This window comes from Artemia sp. Qi Xiang Cuo, chromosome 9, assembly GCF_049724085.1.
Source record: "Artemia sp. Qi Xiang Cuo chromosome 9, ASM4972408v1, whole genome shotgun sequence".
In the NCBI taxonomy this organism is placed as follows: Eukaryota; Metazoa; Arthropoda; class Branchiopoda; order Anostraca; family Artemiidae; genus Artemia; species Artemia sp. Qi Xiang Cuo.
The window spans coordinates 59,248,960-59,272,255 of NC_142802.1; the positions used below are offsets into that span (position 1 = coordinate 59,248,960).

Sequence of the window (23,296 nt, forward strand, 5' to 3'; positions counted from 1 at the left end):
TGGGCATTGTGGGGACCGGGGGTGGGGGGGCCTGGAGCCTTTGGGGAACCGGGGGTTCCTTCGGGTTGGGGATTACTTTTTCTATCTTCCACCGAAAAATTAGAATTGAACATTAAATTTCTTTATGTCTTTTTGAAATAAAGAACTGAAGTGGAAGATTTTTGTTTTCTCTGGAGAAATTAGAATTGAAGTGTGTTCTTTGGTAAAGTTCAGAAGAGAACTTGAACTTTTCTTCACTTTGTTGAGAAAATTTGGAACAGTATTTTAAATTTTTCATCCCTTTGAGAAAAATCTGAACTAAAGTGGAAAATGTTTATATTATTTGGAAAAATAGAATTGAATAAAAACTAATTTCTTTTTCGTTGAGAAAATTCAGAAGAGAACTTGAACTTTTCTTCACTTAATTGAGAAAATTTAAAATTGAAATAGAACTGCTTATCTTTCGAGAAAATATTCACAGCTATGATATAGCTTTTTCTATCTACTATGGAAAAATTTAGAATTTGTAAAATTGGTTTAGGAAGCATATTAAGAAAAGAACTTGTTCTGAAATGTCTTTGAAAAGTATTTCTTGGTGTTGAAGTATTCAAAAAGCTGTAAAATATAGTTGTGGGTGAAAAAGATAAGTTATTAAATTTGGAACTTGAGCTGAGCAGGTATTTGGGGAGTGTAGCTTGCTATGAAATGGTCTTTGAAAGGTAATTATTGGTGTTCAAGTAACAAAACAGCTCTAAAATACTGTCGTTGATGAATATGATAATTACTTCAATCAGAAAAATGTGTTTAGGAGGGATGTTAATAAAGAAGCTTGCTCTGAAATGGTCTTTGAATAGTATTTCTTGGTGTTTAGGTAACAAAGAAGCTGTAAAGAACAGTTGTGGGTGAAAAATATAACTAGTTCTAGATTGAAAAGGGGTTTAGGAGGTACAATAATAAAGTAACTTGATCTTAAATTGTATTTGAAAAGTATTTCTGGGTGTTGAGGTATCTAAAAAGCTGTAAAGTATAGTTGTGGTTGATAATGATAAGTACTTCAAGTTGGAAAATGGGTTTAGGAGGGACATTAAGAAAGTAACTTGCTCTGAAATGGTCTTTGAAAGGTATTTCTTGGTGTTGGGACACTCAAAAAGCTGTAAAGTATAGTTTTGGGTGAAAAAGATAAGTACTTCAAGTTGCAAAATGGGTTTAGGAGGGACATTAAGAAAATAACTTGCTCTGAAATGGTCTTTGAAAAGTATTTCTTGGTGTTGATGAATCCGAAAAGCTGTAAAGTATAGTTGTGGATAAAAAAGATAAGTACTTCAAGTTGAAAAATGGGCTTAGGACGGTCATTGAGAAAGTAACTTGCTCTGAAATGGTCATTGAAAAGAAATTCTATGTGTATAGTTCAAAAAATATATATCAAGTATAGTTTTGGGTGAAAATGATAAGTACCTAAAGTTGGAAAATGGGTTTAGGAGGGACATTAAGAAAGTAACTTGCTCTGAAATGGTCTTTGAAAAGTATTTCTTGGTGTTGGGACACTCAAAAAGCTGTAAAGTATAGTTGTGGGTGAAAAAGATAAGTACTTCAAGTTGGAAAATGGGTTTACGAGGGACATTAAGAAAGTAACTTGCTCTGAAATGGTCTTTGAAAAGTATTTCTTGGTGTTGAGGTAACCAAAAAGCTGTAAAGTATAGTTGTGGGTGAAAAAGATAATTACTTCAAGTTGGAAAATGGGTTTAGGAGGGACATTAAGAAAGTAACTTGCTCTGAAATGGTCTTTGAAAGGTATTTCTTGGTGTTGAGGTATCCAAAAGCTGTAAAGTACAGTTGTGGGTGAAAAAGATAAGTACTTCAAGTCGCAAAATGGGTTTAGGATGGACATTAAGAAAGTAACTTGCTCTGAAATGGTCTTTGAAAAGTATTTCTTGGTGTTGAGGTATCCAAAAAGCTGTAAAGTATAGTTGTGGGTGAAAAATATAAGTACTTCAAGTTGCAAAATGTTTTTAGGAGGGATATTAATATTTTAAATTTATCTTAATTTGTAGATTATATTTTTTTCTTTGTGTTTAGGTTTACTATTCTCTTAAATGGTAAATTGTTGGTAAAAAATATGATTACTCCTTGTTGGAAATAGAGTGTAGAAGTGACAGAATGAATGTAACTAGATCTGAAATGGTCTTTGAAAACTATTTCTTGGTTATGTGTTTACTAAACAGCTGTAAAGTATAGTCGTGCGTGATAAAGATCAGAGATTCTAGTTTGAATAGGATTTTCCGAGGGAAATTGAGAATGTTTCTTGAGTTCAAATAGTATTTGAAAACTGTTTCTTGTTGTTGAGGTATCCAATAAGCTGTAAAGTATAGTTGAGGATGACAATGATAAGTACTTCAAGTTGCAACATGGGTTTAGGAGGTACATTAAGAAAGTAACTTGCTATGAAATGGTCTTTGAAAAGTATTTCTTGATGTTGATGTATCCAAAAAGCTGTAAAGTATAGTTGTGGGACGAAAAAGATAAGTACTTCAAGTTGGAAGATGTGTTTAGGAGGGACATTAAGAAAGTAACTTGCTCTGAAATGATCTTTGAAAAGTATTTCTTGGTGTTGAGGTATCCAAAAAGCTGTAAAGTATAGATGTGGGTGAAAAAGATAAGTACTTTAAGGTGCGAACTGGGTTTAGGAGGGACATTATGAAAGTAACTTGCTTGTCTTAGTCGATTACGTCATTCTATGCCCATAAATGAATTCCCGTCATGACCTTCTGATAGAGTTCTACCGATTATGTAATTAATTTCCGTCAGATTGATAACTCCATTATGTCAACTCGATAGGTTCTACGATTTGTAATCAATTTCTCGAAATCCAATTGTCTAGTTGCTCATTCTTGCCCATAAATGGATTCCCATCATGACCTTCTGATATGGTTCTACCGATTATGTAATCAATTTCTCAGAAATCCATTTGTCCTAGTTTATTACGTCATTCTATGCCCATAAATGGATTCCCGTCACGAGCTCCTTATAGGGTTCTACCGATTATGTAATCAATTTCTCGGGAATTCTCTCCCTTCGATTACGCAATCAATATATATCTTCCCCACCTTCCCCTTAGAAACATCAAATTAATTCCCCTTTCGTGAATCAATAATTCCCCTTAGAAACAACAAATTAATTCCCATTTCGTGACATATCAATCAATCTTGACATCACCTGTCAGACATTATTAAACTTCGCCTGGAAACAATTTGATTAATGATTGACAGTACCTGTCAGACATTATTAAACTTTGCCCGGAAACAATTTGATTAATGACTGACAGCACAGGTGTTCCAAATTCCCAATCGCTTTAATTAACCACGTGTTCTCCCTAATGACTCTATGCACATGGCCAAAACAACAACAACAACAACATCGACCTTGGAAAAAAGAGGTCATTGACCCCATTAACCACGTGTTCTCCCTAGGGACTCTATGCCCATATATGGACTCCCGTCACGACCTCCTGACCCCTTTCTACTAATAACTCATCAGTGAGAAGTGAATTGTTGTTAGATTGCCTTCCATCTTATCATATTATACCCAAAACTCATCCGTATTCTTATATTCACCATTCAGGCAGTAAGAGCAATATTGATCACATTATTTGCTCACCTAGTATTATTGCATCAATAGTGTTTGTACATGCTGAAGAACAAGACTTAGACCATCTCCCTATCTCATTTACTCTTACGCTGAATTTAAGCCCAGCAAGTATTTGAAAAGTACCCTGGTCTTCAAAATGGCTTGAAAAAAGTAATCGGAAGAGAGCTGATGCTCCTCTCTATGTGTTTATACTAACAAGCCTGCTATCTGTTATGCGAGTTCCCCACCATCAGCTTCAGAGCTCTATGCAAGTGAATTGCAAAAAGGACCTGGATTGCTATTATAATAATTAAATGTGTAAAAGATACCGAGGCAGTTGCAGTGCCGCTACAACGTGTTAGATGTGGTACGCAAAAACCTATTTGGTCTTTAGATCCTAATTTAAAAACTTTGAAAAATAAAGCTAAATTTTGGTTAAAATTCTGGAATGAATGTAATAGACCACCTTATGGAATTTTATCTGACCTTAAGCGTAAGACGCACAGTGAATATAAAAAATATCTTAAGTCAATGCGTTATCGTGGTATGGATTTTCCATTGTCAAAGAGAGAATGGCGAAAAGTTATCAATTCTATGTCGATTAGAAGTGATGTGCCAAGTAGTGATTGTCTTCCTGCTTCTGCTTGGCATGGCCATTACTCGTCTATTTTTCTATTGTTAATTACCATGTGCATTCTTTGTATACTCATTCTCTTTCTGCTATTTTTAGTACCCCTCTATCTCAGCGTCTTTATGTTACCATTTCTCTTTCATCCGTAAATGAAGCAATTAATAAACTTAAATCAGATAATGTTGATAATGATGGTATATCTAGATTTCACCTTTTATTAGATTGCTCCCCCCTTATTGACCATATACACCTACTTCTTCATATGTGTATTTGTACTTCTAGTGTACCGGAGAGTTTTTTGTGTGGTACTGTCTCTTCAATTTTAAAGAAGGGAATTTCTCCTTTAATTTACTCTTCTTACCGACCTATTACTGTCTCTTGCACTTTTAGTAAATTTCTTGAGCATGTATTACTACCTTTTGTGACTAATAATATGCTTGAGAGATATAACCAGTTTGGATTTAAGCCCGGATTAGGTTGTCAACACATAGGTTGTATTATCTTCTTTGCTCCTTGAAAATTCTTCTAAGGGAAGGAGTATATATCTTTGTACTTTAGATCTATCAAAAGCTTTTGATAGTGTATGTCATAGTCAGCTTTTTTCTGCTCTTCGTGGTTGCGGTGTCAATCTATCGGTTATTTTACTTCTTCGGTACTTGTACTCTAATTCTTTTCTTCGGCTGAAATCTGTGCAATCTTCTATTATTAAATTGAAAAGAGGTTTAAGGCAAGGTGGAGTTTTATATCCGATCCTATTTAATTTATGTATTTCAGGAGTTCTGGCAAAGATATCGGCTACCTATCTCTCCGGTTTTTCTGATGTTTTATACCTGGCTTACGCTGATGATCTGCTTCTTATAAGCCGTACTAAAACTGGTTTATCTAATATGGTTTCTTGTGTTACCACTTCTTTTTCAGACATAGGCCTTTCTCTTAATGTAGATAAATGTAAATTTCTTTCTTTAATAACACTTCTAGTACTTCTAGAAGTACTTAAGAAAAATGAGTTCAAAAGAATCCGGATTAATTATTTTAGATTTTGTAAATTTTTGTTGTTTTTTCCACCTTGGACTAAAAACTGGATAATTATTAATAAATTTCGTGTTCATAATATTATTAAAAAACTGGAAGCACTACGCAGAAAACTTTCAAATACTGCTTGTATCCGTTTTTCTCCACACCATCACCTTATCAGGATTTTTCAGTCGTAAGTTTGTTTTTCTTTTATTTGTTTAGTTTTTTTTCTCTGTTTGGTCACTCTACATATTTTAGTATTGTAAAGAGTGAGTAAAAATCAAATAATGATAATAATAATGATAGCTTGTGTCCATATTTCTGAATGTTACTGCTTATTAGATTCTGCAAGTTGTGATTTTTTTTCTCTTTTTCTCTTTTCCCCCTCCTTTCATGTTATTTCTCTTTTGCTTTAGTTTCTTTTAAATTTTTATGTGTTACTCTGTAACTGGTAATCTTTGATTTCTAAAATATAAAAAAAACAAGTTTTTTTAACTGAAAGTAAGGAACGACGTTAAAACTTAAAACGAACAGAAATTATTCCGTATATGAAAGGGGCTGTCCCCTCCTCAACGCCTCGCTCTTTACGCTAAAGTTTTTTATTTAAAAAAAAATAAAGTTGTGAGAAAATAAAACTATTGCACAAAGAGTGTGGCGTAGCAGTGGGGACTTTCCCCTTCATAAACGGAATAATTTATGTTCGGTTTAAGTTTTATTTTCACGAGTTACTTCCATTTAAAAAAACTTGTTTTTTTTTTATTTATTGTTTTTAAGTACGTTAATTAATAAATGTTTTGATTTCTGATAAATGTAAATGAATAATTACAACATAAATTGAATACTAATTTTAATTTTATTTGATTAAATGGCTTTCTCGAAACCTGTTTAATTTTATTTACGAACGTTTTTATTAGTAATAAATATACCTAACTTACGAATTAACTTACGTAACGAACCTCTATATTCTTATATTTTTAATACGTATATTAGAGGGTTCGCCCCCTAGTCAATACCTTGCTCTTTAAACTAAAGATCGAATTTCGTTCCAATTCTTTAACAATGACCCCTTAATCACAAATGCCGTTAATTAGAATAAATAGCTCTTATGAAAGTACTAAATAATCTTTGGCTTAAAGAGCGAGGCATTGACTAGGGGATGAACCCAATCATATACGTAATGTTTTCTGTCGTTTTAAGTTTTGATGTTGCTCCTTACTTTCAGTTAAAAAACTTGTTTTTTTTATGTATAATTTCTGATCTTTTTTTAAATAATGCTGGGAAATCCGGCGCCCCCTCCATAGTAATGTCCCTTCTCCCATGAACACTTCTTTCATGGTAAGATCCTCCCACATAACCCCCTACCCACTCCCCCCCCCCTACCAGAAAAAAATCCCTTCTGAAAACGTCTGTATACTTCCCAATAACCAATACTATATGTTAACATTTAGTAAAGTTCATAACTTTCAGCCCTCCCCCCGGGGACTTTGGGTGATTAAGTCATCCTAAAAGACATAGTTATAATATTTCAAACAATGCTGAAGAAAATGGCTATATCAAAATTATGATTAGGTGACTTTGGGAAAAAATGAGCGTGGAAGGGGGCCTAGTTGCCCTTTATTTTTTGGTCACTTAAAAAGCGCACTAGAAATTCCAGTTTTCTTTCGAATGAGTTCTCCCACGATATTCTAGGACCACTGGGTCGATACGATCACCCCTGGGAAAAAAAAAACAAAAAAAAAACAAAACAAACAAACGAATAAATAAACACGCATCCGTGATCTTTCTTCTGGCAAAAAGTGCAAAATACCACATTTTTGTAGATAGGAGCTTGAAACCTCCGCAGTAGGGTTCTCTAATACGCTGAATATGATGGTGTGATTTTCATTAAGGTTCTATGACTTTTAATGGGTCTTTCCCCTTTTTTCGAAAATCAGCCAAATTTTCTCAGGCGCGTAACTTTTGATAGGTAGTACTAAACTTGATGAAACTTATATATTTGAAATTAGCATTAAAATCTGATTCTTTTGATGTATCTATTGGTATCAAAATTCCGTTTTCTTCAGTTTCGGTTACCATTGAGCCGGGTCACTCCTTACTTACAGTTCGTTACCACGAACTATTTGATATTGATTTGTGTTGCATTTTATGTGTTTTTCCTCGTGATACTCCACGTATTGTACCTCTGTACAGTGTGGGTTAGAAATAAATAATAATAATAAATGTATGTAATGTATTTATCGATAAGAAAATCCTATTGGAGAGGTTGTGATAGCTTCAGTTATGCAGAAAATGAAAAGTCTCACAGAATTTCCATCCATACAAACAAAAATACTCTTTTTCATCCAACTGAAATTCTTTAGCAGTGATATTAACAAGAACTTTTTATCAAAAATTACTATTCATTGCCAATTCATACCTATAATGCACAATTATTAATTTACACATTTTAAAATCAATTGACCAGGGATTTAAGGGACCGGTAGCTTAAATTTTATCTTGGTTAGGCTTGGGTATGATTTGAAAAACAATCAGAAGTTAAATAAAAAAAAAGTTTTTCAACTGAAAGCAAGGAACAGATTTGAGACCTATTTGAACAGATTTTGATTTATATGAAGGAAGCTGTCTCCTCCTTAGCTCCTTACTGTTTACTGAAGTTTAGCGTTTGTCTATATTTTTAAAGAAAATTTGCAAATAGAAAAAAAAAAGATTATTCAAAGGGCTAAAAACCTTTTGTTTAACAAGCAAGATGTTGAGGAGGGGACAGTCCCACTTATTCACAGAGTAATTTATATTTGTTTTAAGTTTTAAACTTGCTCCTTATAAAAAACATTTTCTATTCATTTAACTACACTTCATGAAACCGTAAAGTTTTTTGACTATAATACTTTTGCTGACGCATAAAAAAACGATCAATATTTCAACGATCTCTGTTTGGATTTTGATGTGTAATTAAATAAAAAAAAAGTTTTTTGACAAAAGTAAGGAGCGACATTAAAACTTAAAACGAACAGAAACTATTCCGTATTTTCGACATAACACCTTTAAATTAGGTGTTGTTTTCTTAGACCAACCAGCCGTTCTAAGACGCACAAATAAACTTTCAAATGGGGATAAATCCATTTATTTATCGCTGTATATGTGACCGAAATATCTGGACTTTTGTACCTGTTTTTTCACTGTCTAAATAAATGGATTTATCCCCATTTGAAAGTTTATTTGTTCGACTATTCCGTATATGAAAGGGGCAGTTCCCTTCTCAACGCCCCGCTCTTTACGCTGAGGTATTGAGGAGGGGAATAGCCCCCTCCTATACGTAATAATTTCGGTTTGTTTTAAGTTTTAATGTTACTCCTTACTTTCAGTTGAAAAAACTTGTTTTTTTAAAAATAATGTTGGGAAACACAGAATCCCCTTCATGGAAATCCTCTTCCCCCGTGAAGAATTCTTCCATGAAAAGATCTTCACACGTAACCTAATTGCCCCGAACATTCTCTCCCCCCCCCCCATATCAATCCTTTCCTCCCCTGAAAATGTCTGTACACTTACCAATAACCAATCCTGTATATAAACAATGGGCAGAGTTCATAATTCCCAGCCCTTCCCCTGGGGACTCTGGGGGATTTAGTTGTCCTCAAAGACATAATTATTAGATTTTTCAACTAAGCTGAACAAAATTGCTATCTCAAATTTTGATTCAGTGACTTTGGGAAAAGAATGAGCGTGGGAGGGGGCCTAGTTGCCCTCCATTTTTTGGTCACTTAAAAAGGGCACTAGAACTTGTATTTTCCGTTCGAATGAGCCCTCTCACAAAATTCTAGGACCACTGGGCCGATACGATGACCCCTGGGAAAAAAAATAATAAAAAAAAATAAACACGCATCTGTGATCTTTCTTCTAGCAAAAAATTTAAAATTCTACATTTGTGCAGATAGGAGCTTGAAACCTCTACAGCAGGGCTCTCTGATGTGCTGAATCTGATGCTGTGATTTTCATTAGGATTCTTTGACTTTTTCCCTTTTGTCAAAATAGTGCAAATTTTCTCAGGCTCGTAACTTTTGATGGGTTGAACTAAACTTGACGAAACTGATATATTTAAAATCAGCATAATCCTCTTCTTTTGATGTATCTATTCTTGTCAAATTTCTGTTTTGTCTAGTTATTGTTACTTTTGAGCCGGGTCGCTCCTTACTTACAGTTCGTTACCACGAACCGTTTGATTAAACAGTTTGTGATAAATATTGACGAAGACCATACTGCCTTTCCATATCAAACAAATACAACTTAAAAACAATAGGGAAATTTTTTCCAAGACAGTGCAATTTAAATCGGTGAATATTTCAGCCCTATGTTCAAGGGCCGTCTTCAGCACAACATTAAAGAAAATATATATATATATAAACAACTTACATTATAATACGAAATTTAAAACTAAAAATGCTTTTAAAAACTTTTAAAACAGCCCAAGCATCCTTACTTCAACAAAGTTCAACCAGGACTGATAAATAAAATGATGAGAGAGGATGAATTCATTGAAACGAAATAAAATGAAATTATTAACTGTAATTTAATGTAATTCGTATTTTAATGTAAGTTGTTTATATATATACATATATATTTTCTTTTATGTTGTGCTGAAGACGGCCCTGGGACATAGGGCTGAAATATTCACCGATTTAAATTGCACTGTCTTGGAAAAAAATTCCCTATTGTTTTTAAGTTGTATTTGTTTGATAGTTTGTGGTAACTAATTGTAAGCAAGGAGTGACCTGGATCAATAGTAACAGAAACTCTAAAAAATGGAATAGCAATAGATATATAATAGAAAATTGACTTATTATGCTGATTCCAAATATATAAGTTTAATTAAGTTTAGTCTTTCCCATCAAAAGCTGCCAGCCAAAGAAAATTTGTCTGATTTAAAAAAAAAAACGTGGAAAGACCCCCTTGAAGTCACAGAATTTTAATGAAAACCACACCACCAGATTCTAGTTGATCAAACCAGATTCAGCGGAAAAATGTGGTATTTTGTAATTTTTTAACAGCAGAAGATCACGGATGCGTGTTTATTTATTTTTTTCCAGGGGCGATCGTATCGAGCCAGTGGGGCTAGAATGTCAGGAGAGGCCTTATTCTAACGGAAATGAAAAGTTATAGTTCCCTTTTAAGTGACCGAAGAAATTGGAGAGCAACTAGGCCCCCTCCCACGCCATTTTCCCAAAAATCGTCCGATCAGAATTTTGAGATAGGTTTTTGTTTAGCATAGCTGAAAGGCCCAATAAATATGTCTTTGGAGATAAATGATCCCCCCCCCCCTAAAGCCCCCTGGGAAAGATTTTAAATTATAAAATTTGTACATTGTTTACTATAGTATTTGTTATTGCGAAGTATGCTTACATTTTCGGGTGGGGAGGCGAAGACATATTTTCTACTGGGAGGATTTTGCACGGGGAGAATTTTCAATGGATAGGGAAGTTTCCGGGGGTTGAGCGTTTCAGGAACAAATTTATACTGGGTGAACTTGCCAGAATTTCTGTCTTGCTTTCTCTTTACCGATTCAATTTTAGGCGTGGAGATGTTAAAGGTAGCTGTTCGGGGTAATTTTTCGCTAGGATTTAATTGCCCAGAGGATATTTAGATGGGGATGGGGATTTTTCCATGTAGGGGGAGCCAGGTATCCTGGCGTTATTAAAAAACAAACAGAAATCAAATAAAAAAACTATTTTTCTCAACTGAAAGTAAGGAGCAACATTAAAACTTAAAACGAACAGAAAATATTACGTATATGAGGGGGGTTGCCCCCTCCTCAATACCTCGCTCTTTACTCAAAAGTAAAAAATTTTCCCAATTCTTTAAAAACAACTACTGAGACACAAGGGTCGTTTAATTAGAACAATAAGTAAATTTTTTTAAAGTGCCGAAAAACTGTAGCGTGGAGACCGAGGTGTTGAAGAGGGTGCAACTTCCCTCATATAAGTAATAATTTCTGTTCGTTTTAAGTTTTAATGTTGCTCCTTACTTTCAGTTTAAAAAAATCTTCTTTTTTTTTTATTTAATGAACATTAGAGACAAACATTTTTCAAATGGCGATGAAAAAAATATGTCAATTAAAGTAAAAGTAGGCCTATATAAGAAATGGAAAAAGTCAGCAATTACAAAAAAATACACAAAACAATAGCCTACTTACATAAACTAAGATATAAACTTCCAGCAACCAGTTCTGTTGAGCAATGCCGATGCGTTGGACGAATAATTTTTTAGCAATATCGACAGTATTGAACTTGATTATCAAACACCAAAATATTTAATGCCCTTAGACTCAGTGTTTATAAAAAGAAACGAATTATCAAAGTAGTTTGTTCAAAGCAAAACATTAAAACCAAGATTAAGAAAATCAAGTAAACATTTTTAATTCAATATTTTAATTCAATATTGAATACCAAAAACCAAAATATTTGACACCTTTATACTTCATAACAGTAAAACAATTAAATTTGTTTCAAAATTACAACTAGATAAGTACAATCAATCCTGGAAAAAATAAATGATAATAGAACACAAAAAACGTATCCGTTCAGGGGGAAAATACAAAAATTCCCAGAAGTCCGTTTAGGGAAAAAATTTCTGATTATAGTGGCTTCATATATCAGCTCATGGGTACTCTTGCAATGCAAGCAAAAGTTGACGGCATATTTTTAACGAAGTCGCCGCTTGTTAAGTTGTTTTCCTTGTGTTTTCTATAATTATTCGAACTTTCTGGTGTACTAATAACTGCACTACTCACTAAAAAACAAATACATATTTAGGATCACCATAAAAAGCTGACTTTTTTATTGAATGTTATCAACAGTTAGGCTCTTATGCTCTCATTATTGGCAAGGATCATTATTTACTTACCATTCATTACTATGAAAAATTTGATTTTTTTTTTGTTGCTCCAACCAAATCATATTGAAAAAAATTTGGTACTTATGTATTATACGAAAAACACTCAAGAATTCGGATCGCGAGGATCAGATAAACAATCGAGAATTTGGATCGTGAAGATCAGATTGGAAAATAAACGGTTAGTTTGCAATGCATAGTGATAGAATATAGTGTCTCACCATGGATGTTCAAATTAAGATTTGGAGTTTGCGAAGGACCGAAGAACAGGCAATTATATTTTTCCAGGATAAGGGATTGTTGCCTAACCTAACCTAATTTTGCTAATAAAGTATTAAGTTTTCATCATATTTTGTTTTATTTCATTAGGATTAACCAAACTTCACTTCTCGAGTGTTTCTCGTATAATAGATACGTGCCAAAAATTTTTGTGGAAAACTGGAAAGGGGTCACTCAGCCACAAACTAGAACTTATGTTTTTCTTATTAAAGGTCAAAATCTATTGACAGGCAGCCAGCAATGGGGCAAAACACGTTTTTTCAATGGTTTTTCCCTATTTTGCTCTCTCTCCTTTGGTTTCCTTATAATTAATTTATGGTCCCTAATTTTCAGGGGAGCTATGCCCCCCCCCAGCCCCCAGCCGGCACCCATGATAGTCATAGCTCTTCTTCTTCGCCTTTCAATTTCACTTTTCCTCACCATTCGTGCCTGTGTTCTTCTTTATTTTGGTATCTTTTTTCTTTTGAATTGTCTTTTCTTCTAGAAAACATGTCCTAGAAAAGCCTATTGCTCTTTTTTTTCGTAGTGCTTCATCGTTTTTGTATGGAGATGGATTTCCGGTAAATAATAATGATAATAATTAAGTACCCCTCCTGTTAAAAAAGTTAATATCGTATTCCATTTTCCATCTATCAAATTCCAAATCATCACTTTATTTCCACCAAATCTATTTTAATATACCCCCCCCCCAATTCACCCTCCCATACTTCCAAAAGAGGTTGCATCAGCTCTGGAACTAAAAATCGAGCAGGTATGACACTAGCTCAATCTTTCTATTACGTTGATCTATTCATCGCTACCCATTCTGATGATGACATAATGACAAGCACGGGGACTTCCTCCATTTCAAAGGATGGGTCAAGTAAAGATACTGAAAGTTCAATAGACCTATTAGGATATTTGCCTAATTTTAGTTTTCATCAGCTTTGATTAAGATCCAGCAGTCGATCCCGGCAGATGTTCTGATGACATGAATTAGTGAATTCAATTCTCTCTACAGAGGTCAGAGTGTGCCCGAGAACCAAAAAGCACGTCAAAGACACTAAATCCCCTAATAGATGTTGACATTGAACATCAAGTTCTACCCCTGACCAAGTTTGTTTTTGATTCAACTTGCGTTTCGCGTTTTTTTTTCTAATGATATGTATTTATGGAGCCCTCTTTACTTTCCCCGTACTTGTTGGTAGGGATTCTGATCTCCAAAATACATAAAAGGAACATTAGATAATACTTTTTTCCAAGCCTCCTCAATATTTGAACATCCGCTTTGGTAAATTAATCGAAAAAAGTTTTTAATGGAATTTCTTTTTAAGTAATAATTCATCTTAGGCCTAAGACGAGCGTAAATAAAGTCAAATAATTATTTGAACTTAAAACAAACAGAAATTACCTCGAATTTATAAATGGCATCCAAACGAAAGAAAATTAAAATTAGTAGTCTCATCAAACATAAACATAGTGGATAAATAAATGACCCATGAAACGTACAGTAATAAAATGAACAATCAAGCCAAATTTAAAACGATCAAAAGTAACTGCAAATAGTAGAGAGGGAGGTGCTACTCCCATTGCCCACCCCTGCTGTCACCTACAGCTTTTTTTTGCATAGTTTATTCAAGGATTATCGATCGAGTCTAATGGAGTTCAAGGTCAATCGATCTGTTGTTGTTTGGCCACGTCTAATGACATGAGGGTGATTTACCTAATCGGCGGGGGAATTATTGATTCACGAAAGGGGAATTAAGAAACAAACATGGCTTCATTGTTGTTTGGCTAACCTAACCTGAGAAATTGATTTACATAATCGCTCGGTGAATGTGTTGATTCACGAAGGGGGAATTAAGAAACAAACATGGCTTCTTTGTTGTTTGGCTAGCCTAACCTGAGAAATTGATTTACATAATCGGTGGGGGAATGTATTGATTCACGAAAGGGGAATTATGAAACAAACATGCCTTCATTGTTGTTTGGCTAACCTAACCTGAGAACTTGATTTACATAATCGACGGGGAAATTATTGATTCACGAAGGGGAATTAAGAAACAAACATGGCTTCTTTGATCTTTAGGCTAACCTAACCTGAGAACTTGATTTACATAATCGCTAGGGGAATGTATTGGTTCACGAAGGGGAAATTAAGAAACAAACATGGCTTCTTTGATCTTTAGGCCTGAGGGATTTATTCGTTGTTGTTGTTGTTTTGGACAAGTGCATGCTAGGGATGAATGTCAAGGTGTCCAGGAATTTGGAACACCTGTGCTGTCGACCTCAATTCCCCTTTCGTGAATCAATAATTCCCCTCAGAAACAACAAATTAATTCCCCTTTCTTGACAGATCCATCAACCAATGACATCATCTGTCAGACTTTAAAAATTTTCGCCTAGAAACGATTCTCCAGGAATAGATCCAAGTCATTAATGTCTTTGCCTCGGAAACAGTTCTACTGGTCGAACTCCAAAAGATATTAATAACCAAACGCCATGGAAACAATTCTGCAAGAAACATCTTAGCGATGAATTGTTTTAGCGCGGGAATCAGGTTTCTTAGTAATTTCAAATGCGTCAGCGCAGAGATGCCAAAAACAAAAGGAATACGCTGAAGTTACGATTAGGGATTATTTGGGCGAAACCGTTTTAGGGAATTATTTCGGCGAAACAGTTAGAGACATTTCAAAAGATGATTTAAAAGATGATTTTAGAAGAGGATTTGAGGGTGAAACTCTGTGGTCGTCATAATACACAAGTTCCATTTGCACAGTGTTATGAGGTCCCCTACCACAACCCCAAAGAGTCCTCATACCCCACCCCAACCCCGAAGGGTCCTCATACCCCACCCCAACCCCAAAGGACTCCCCAGGCCCCAAAGGCCCCCTCCCCCCCCTTGGCCCCCAAAGGGCCCCCTCCCTCTCCCTCCCTCTCCTCCCCCCTCCTCGACCTTCCCCTCCCCACCCTCCTCCCCACCCCTCCTCCCCCACCCCTCCTCCCCCTCCCCCTTGCCTCCCCCATTTTTTAATATTTTTTTGTGCATTGAGACACAGAAGGACCCCCTCCCCCGCCCCCCCTAAAGAGCCCCCCGGCGCCCCAAAGGCTCCTGAGCCACCATTTTAATACTTTTTAAGGCTTTATTATATTTTTTCAGAACAAATTATTATTTTAGGGAATTATTTCTGCGAAACAGTTAGAAACGTTTTAAAAGATGATTTTTGAAGAGATTTTAGAAGAGGATTTGAGGGTGAAACTCTGTGGGCGTTATAATACACAAGTTCCATTTGAACAGTGTCGTGAGGTCCTCTATCCCCAACCCCAAAGGGTTCCAATCCCCCTACCCCAGCCCTGAAGGAAGCCCCTGGTCCTCAAAGGTCCCCCTAAGCTCCCAAAGGACCACCCGGCCCTCAAGGGCCCCCCAGACCCTCAAAGTCCCTCCCCAGGCCCCGTCTTTCGTTGATATATTTTGTCTGAAACCTATGATTCGGGTTGTATGGGTTGCTATTTTTTACTTTTCTGAGTTGGATTTTTTAGTCTTTCATAGCTATTTGTTGTCTGAAACCTATGATTTGGGATGAGTTGTTTGCTATTTTTGACTTTTATGAGCTTGATTTCTTAGCCTTTCAGAGGTGTGTGTTGTCAGAAAATTATGATTTGGAATGTGTAGTTTGCTATTTGGACTTTTCACAGCTAGGATTCTTAGTCTCTCATAGGTGTTTGTTGTCTGAAACTTCTAGTTTGGGATGAGTAGTTTGCTATTTCAGACTTTTATGAGCTAGGCTTTCCTAGTATATCGTAGGTGAATGTTGTCAGAAAATTATGATTTGGGATATGTAAATTACTATTTCGGGCTTTTATTAGCTAGATTTCTTAGTCAATCATAGTTGTTTGTTGTCTGAAACATCTAGTTTTTGATGAGTATTTTGCTATTTTTGACTTTTCTGAGCTAGGTTTCTTAGCCTTTCATAGGTGTTTGTTGTCAAAAACTTATGATTTGGGATATGTAAATTACTATTTTTGACTTTTCTGAGCTAGATTTTTTAGCCTTTCATAGGTGTTTGTTGTCTGAAACCTATAGTTTTGGATGAGTAGTTTGCTTTTGGACTTTTCAGAGCTGGATTTCTTAGCCTTTCGTAGGTGTGTGTTGACTGAAACTTATGATTGGGGATATGTAAAGTACTATTTCGGGCTTTTCTAAGCTAGATTTCTTAGTCTTTCGTTGGTGTGTGTTGTCTGAAACCTATGATTTGGGATTTGTAGTTTTGCTTTTTGGACTTTTCAGAGCTAGGATTCTTAGTCCCTCATAGGTGTTTGTTGTCTGAAACCTATCGTTTGGGATGAGTAGTTTGCTATTTCAGGCTTTTCTGAGCTAAGGTTTCTTAGTATTTCATAGGTGTGTGTTGTCTGAAACTTATGACTTGAGGTGTCTAATTTGCTATTTCAGGCCTTTCTGAGCTAAGGTTTCATAGTATTTCGTAGGTGAATGTTGTCTGAAACTTATGATTTGGGATATGTAAATTACTATTTCGGTCTTTTCTAAGCTAGATTTCTTAGTCTTTCGTTGGTGTGTGTTGACTGAAACCTATGATTTGGGATATAAGGTTCTTAGTATTTCGTTGGTGTGTGTTGTCTGAACCCTATGATTTGGGATTTGTAGTTTTCTTTTTGGACTTTTCAGAGCTAGGATTCATAGTCCCTCATAGGTGTTTGTTGTCTGAAACCTATAGCTTGGGATGAGTAGTTTGCTATTTCAGGCTTTTCTGAACTAAGGTTTCTTAGTATTTCATAGGTGTGAGTTGTCTGAAACTTATGATTTGAGGTGTGTAATTTGCTATTTCAGGCTTTTCTGATCTAAGGTTTCATAGTATTTCGTAGGTGAATGTTGTCTGAAACTTATGATTTGGGATATGTAAATTACTATTTTGGGCTTTTCTAAGCTAGATTTCTTAGTCTTTCGTTGATGTGTGTTGTCTGAAACCAATGATTTGGGATGGGTGGGTTGCTATTTTTGACCTTTCTGAACTGGATTTCTTAGCCTTTCATAGGTATGTGTTGTCTGAAAACTATGATTTGGGATGGTTAATTTGCTATTTTTGACTTTTCTGAGCTAGGTTTCTTAGCCTTTCATAGGTGTGTTCTGTCAGAAAATTATGATTTGGGATTTTTAGTTTGCTTTTTGGACTTTTCAGAGCTAGGATTCATAGTCCCTCATAGGTGTTTGTTGTCTGAAACCTATAGTTTGGGATGAATAGTTTGCTATTTCAGGCTTTTCTGATCTAAGGTTTATTAGTATTTCATAGGTGTGTGTTGTCTGAAACTTATGATTTGAGGTATGCAATTTGCTATTTCCGACTTTTCATAACCAGATTTCTTAGTCTTTCGTAGGTATGTTGTGTCTGAAACCTATGATTTGGGATGTGTGGGTTGCTATTTTTTGACTTTTCTGAGCTGGATTTCTTAGCCTTTCGTAGGTGTGTGTTGACTGAAACCTATGATTTGGGAATGAGTGGTTTGCTATTTTTGACTTTTCTGAGCTAGATTTCTTAGCATTTCATAGGTGTGTGCTTTCAGAAAATTATGATTTGGGAGGTGTAGTTTGCATTTTGGACTTTTCAGAGCTAGGATTCTTAGTCCCTCATAGGTTTTTGTTGTCTGAAACTTCTAGTTTGGGATGAGTAGTTGGCAATTTCAGGCTTTTCTGAGCTAAGGTTTCTTAGTATTTCGTAGGTGAAGCTTCCACGTTAGTTTTAAGTTCACCAAGACATAAAAAATTTAAAGTTCAGTTCTAAATTTTTCCATAGAAGATAGGAAAAGTTATACTATGATTGTGATTATTTTCTATGAAGATAGAAAGTTTCACTTTAATTCTAAATTTTCTTAAATTCAGTTCCGACTTTTCTCAAAGAAATGAAAAAATTTAAAGTTCGGCTCCAAATATTTTCCACGTCAGTTTTAAGTTCACCAAGACATAAAAAATTTAAAGTTCACTTCTAAATTTTTCCACAGAAGATAGGAAAAGTTATACTATGATTATGATCATTTTCCATGAAGATAAAAAGTTTCACTTTAATTCTAAATTTTCCTAAATCTTAAAATGACATGAAATATGCTTACGGCTCTACCAATCGTACTCTGTGCTTGTTTATAGACACGACGCGGCTTTTCCACTGATACTCGATGGCAGGTTAACGACACTACCGAGTTTATTGCATGCATTAAATCAGTATTTTTTACGCAGTGGAAGGATCAACACACAATTCATATCAGTAAAAAGTGAAGATGAATTATTCGACGAAAGTATGTGCACATGAAAAAATCATCGTCGTGTTGAATGCTGACAAGGAGAAATACCTGAACTATGAAACGAGTGCAAGTGGAGATCTTATTGGGAATGTATGCATACGTTGTCATGACAGTGAGGAGTTAAATTCCTATGGTGTACCTAAGAATTTCCATCATGCAAGTGGTGGATATGCGAGAGTAACATTACCAGAGTAATTAGTAGTCAAAGAGAATGCCAACTTAAAAATAATAGTTGATGAAGATGGACAACTTCTAGCTAATGGTTCTGGTAGCATGTTAGCCGTTGATAGATCTTATCGCAATCTTTCCGGTGTTAGCATTCGAATGAAAGCAAAAGGAAAAAGAAGACATGCATACAGCTGCATCAACATCATAAATCATATCATGTCAATGTGCCAAAACTGTTATCTATGCAAAAATAATGTGACAATAGACAGTGAAATCACAAACAGAATAAAAAGGACATTAGCAGAGAATATCATCAATGAATATATAGATGAATTGACGGAAAGTGAAGCGCAAGTGTACTAATAATGTATAATATTGTATTTAACATATTTTTTATATTAATATTCTACATGTCGTTATTTCATTAAAAATATCTAATTCATTATTTTGTTAAGTGTTCATTATTTTTAGGGTATGCTAGAACGTTAAACGTTCAGAATATCTATTAAAAAGGTCAGAGATGTAAGAAAAATAATTTTAGAGATAATGATACTACTAGCAGGCTCAATTTTTCATAGACGATAGAAAAGTTCAAGTTCTCTTCTGAATTTTACCAAAGAACACAATTCAATTCTAATTTCACCAGAGAAAATAAAAAGTTTACTCTTCACTTTTAAGTTCACCAAGACATAAAAAATTTAAAGTTCACTTCTAAATTTTTCCGTAGAAGATAGGAAAAGTTATACTATGATAGTGATTATTTTCCATGAAGATAAAAAGTTTCACTTTAATTCTAAATTTTCTTAAATTCAATTCCGACCTTTCTCAAAGAGTTAAATTTAAAGTTCTATTCCAAATATTTTCCCGGAACAAGAAAAGTCCACAGACATAAAAAATTTAAAGTTCACTTCTAAATTTTTCCGTAGAAGATAGGAAAAGTTATACTATGATTATGATTATTTTCTATGAAGATAAAAAATTTCACTTTAGTTCTAAATTTTCTTAAATTCAGTTCTGACCATTCTCAAAGAGATGAAACAATTTAAAGTTCTGTTCCAAATATTTCACCGGAAGAAGAAAAGTTCAACTTCGATTCTGAATTTTCTCAATGAAAATGAAATAAGTTATTGATCAATTCTATTTTCCTAAAATAATAGAAAATTTTCCACTTCAATTCAGATTTTTCTCAAAGAGATGAAAAAATTTAAAATATTGTTCCAAATTTTTCTTAGAAGATAGAAAAGTTCAAGTTCTAATCTGAATTTTACCAAAGAACACAATTCAATTCTAATTTCTCCAGAGAAAATAAAAAGCTTCTACTTCAGTTTTAAGTTCACCAAGACATAAAAAATTTAAAGTTCAGTTCTAAATTTTTCCTTAGAAGATAGGAAAAGTTATAGTTTGATTGTGATTATTTTCTATGAAGATAAAAAGTTTCACTTTAATTCTAAATTTTCTTAAATTCAGTTCCGACCTTTCTCAAAGAGATGAAAAAATTTAAAGTTCTGTTCAATATATTTTCTCGGAAGAAGAAAAGTTCAACTTCGATTCTGAATTTTCTCATTGAAAATGAAATAAGTTATTGATCAATTCCATTTCCCCAAAACAATATAAAAATTTTCCACGTCATTTCAGATTCTTCTCGAATATAGGAAAAAATTTAAAATACTATCCATAATTTTACACGGAAAATAGAAAAGTTTAAGTTCTATTCGGAATTTTACCAAAGAACACAATTCAGATCCAATTTCTCCAGAGACAAGAAAAGGCATACAGTTCAGCGTTAATTTCACGATGACATAAAAAATTTAAAGTTCTGTTCTAAATTTTCCATAGAAGATAGGAAAAGTTATACTATGATAGTGATTATTTTCCATGAAGATAAAAAGTTTCACTTTAATTCTAAATTTTCTTAAATTCAGTTCCGACTTTTCACATAGAGATGAAAAAAATTTAAAGTTCTGTTCCAAATTTTTTCATAGAATATTGGAAAAGTTATACTTTGATCGTGAATGTTCAAGTTCTCTTCTGAATTTTATCAAAGTACACAATTCAAGTCTAATTTCTCCATAGAAAATAAAAAGCTGCCACTTCAGTTTTAAGTTCGACATGACATAAAAAGTTTAAAGTTCAATTCTAAATTTCTACATAGAAGATAGGAAAAGTTATACTATGATTGTGATTATTTTTTATGAAGATTAAAAGTTTCACTTCAATTTTAAATTTTCTCAAAGAAGTGAAGGAAAGTTCAACTTCGATTCTGAATTTTCTCAATGAAAATGAAATAAGTTATTGATCATTTCTATTTTCCCAAAATAATATAAAAATTTTCCACTTCAGTTTAGATTTTTCTCAAACAGATGAAAAAATTTAAAATACTGTTCCAAATTTTTCATAGAAGATAGAAAAGTTCTTGTTCTCTTCTGAATTTTACCAAAGAACATAATTCATTTCTAATTTCTCCAGAGAAAATAAAACGTTTCAATATCACTTTTAAGTTCACCAAGACATAAAAATTTAAAGTTCAATTCTAAATATTTCCATAGAAGATAGGAAAAGTTATACTATGATTGTGATTATTTTCCATGAAGATAAAAAGTTTCACTTTAATTCTAAATTTTCTTAAATTAAATTCCGACCTTTCTCAAAGAGAGGAAAAAATTTGAAGTTCTGTTCCAAATATTTTCCCGGAAAAAGAAAAGTTCAACTTCGATTCTGAATTTTCACAATGAAAATGAAATAAGTTATTGATCAATTCTGTTTTTCAAAAATAATATAAAATTTTCCACTTCAATTCAGATTTTTCTCAAAGAGATGACAAAATTTTAAATATTGTTCTAAATTTTTCATAGAAGATAGGAAAAGTTTTGCTTTGATTGTGAACATTCTTCATGAAGATTTGGAGCTCCACTTTAATTCTGAGTTTTCTTGAAGAAGTTCAAAATTTACAAGTTCTCCTCTGAATTTTCTTAGAGAAGAGAAAAAAAGTTAGCTCAATTCTGAAATTTACCGATGAAAATGAAAAAGCTTCCATTTCAGTTCCTAATTTCTCAAAGACATAGAAAATTTAAAGTTCAATTCTAAATTTTTCCATAGAAGATAGGAATGACTATACTATGATTTTGATTATTTACCATGAAGATAAAAAGTTTCAATTTATTTCTAATTTTTCTTAAATTCAGTTCATTCATCCAACCACCAAAAACAATAGTTTAGTTTAGTTAAAAATAATTATTAAAAAATAATTATAAACATCTCTAAATTTTTAATTTTGTTTATTTTAAATTATCCTGAGCGCTCATGATAAGCTAACCTAACCTAACTTAACCATGGTAAAAAGATTAAATTAGGTTAGGTTAGGATAGCTTAAGTTAGGTAAGTTAGGTTAGGTTAGCCTACGTACGCGCGCGTACGTAGGCTAACCTAACCTAACTTAACCTAACCTAACTTAGGTTAGGTTAGATTAAAGATTAAATTAGGTTAGGTTAGGCTAGCTTAAGTTAGGTTAGGTTAAGTTAGGTTAGGTTAGGTTAGCCTACGTACGCGCGCGTACGTAGACTAACCTAACCTAACTTAACTTAACCTAACCTAACTTAAGCTAGCCTAACGGAAAATTTAGAACAGAACTTTAATTTTGTTATGTCATGGTGAACTTAAAGCTGAAGTGTAAGCTTTTTATTTTCTCTGGAGAAATTAGAATTGAATTGTGTTCGTTGGTAAAATTCAGAAGAGAACTTGAACTTTTATATCTTCTGTTAAAAATTTTGAATAGCATTTTAATTTTTTTAATCTCTTTGAGAAAAATCTGAACTGAAGTGGAAAATTTTTATATTATTTTTGGAAAATAGAATTGATCAATAACTTATTTCATTTTCAATGAGAAAATTCAAAATCGAAGTTGAACTTTTCTTCTTCCGAGAAAATATATTGAACAGAACTTTAAATTTTTTCATCTCTTTGAGAAAGGTTGGAACTGAATTTAAGAAAATTTAGAATTAAAGTGAAACTTTTTATCTTCATAGAAAATAATCACAATCAAAGTATTACTGTTCCTATCTTCTAAGGAAAAATTTAGAACTGAACTTTAAATTTTTTATGTCTTGGTGAACTTAAAACTGAAGTGGAAGCTTTTTATTTTCTCTGGAGAAATTAGAATTGAATTGTGTTCTTTGGTAAAATTCAGATTAGAACTTGAACTTTTCTATCTTCTAAGAAAAATTTGGAACAATATTTTAAATTTTTTCATCTCTTTGAGAAAAATCTGAATTGAAGTGGAAAATTTTCTATTATTTAGGGAAAATAGAATTGATCAATAACTTATTTCATTTTCATTGAGAAAATTCAGAATCGAAGTTGAACTTTTCTTCTTCCGGGGAAATATTTGGAACAGAACTTTAAATTTTTCATCTCTTTGAGAATAGTCAGAACTGA

General features: G+C 33.5%; 1 long non-coding RNA gene across 1 annotated transcript in view; it reads left to right on the forward strand.

Annotated features, from left to right (window-relative positions):
• Positions 1-684: 684 nt before the first annotated feature.
• The window catches only part of LOC148948885 (uncharacterized), a 52,557-nt gene continuing 29,945 nt past the window's right edge, over positions 685-23,296 (forward strand). The window contains exon 1 of the long non-coding RNA XR_016142251.1: positions 685-698. This is a non-coding gene — a long non-coding RNA (uncharacterized LOC148948885). The remainder of the gene's footprint in view (positions 699-23,296) is intronic.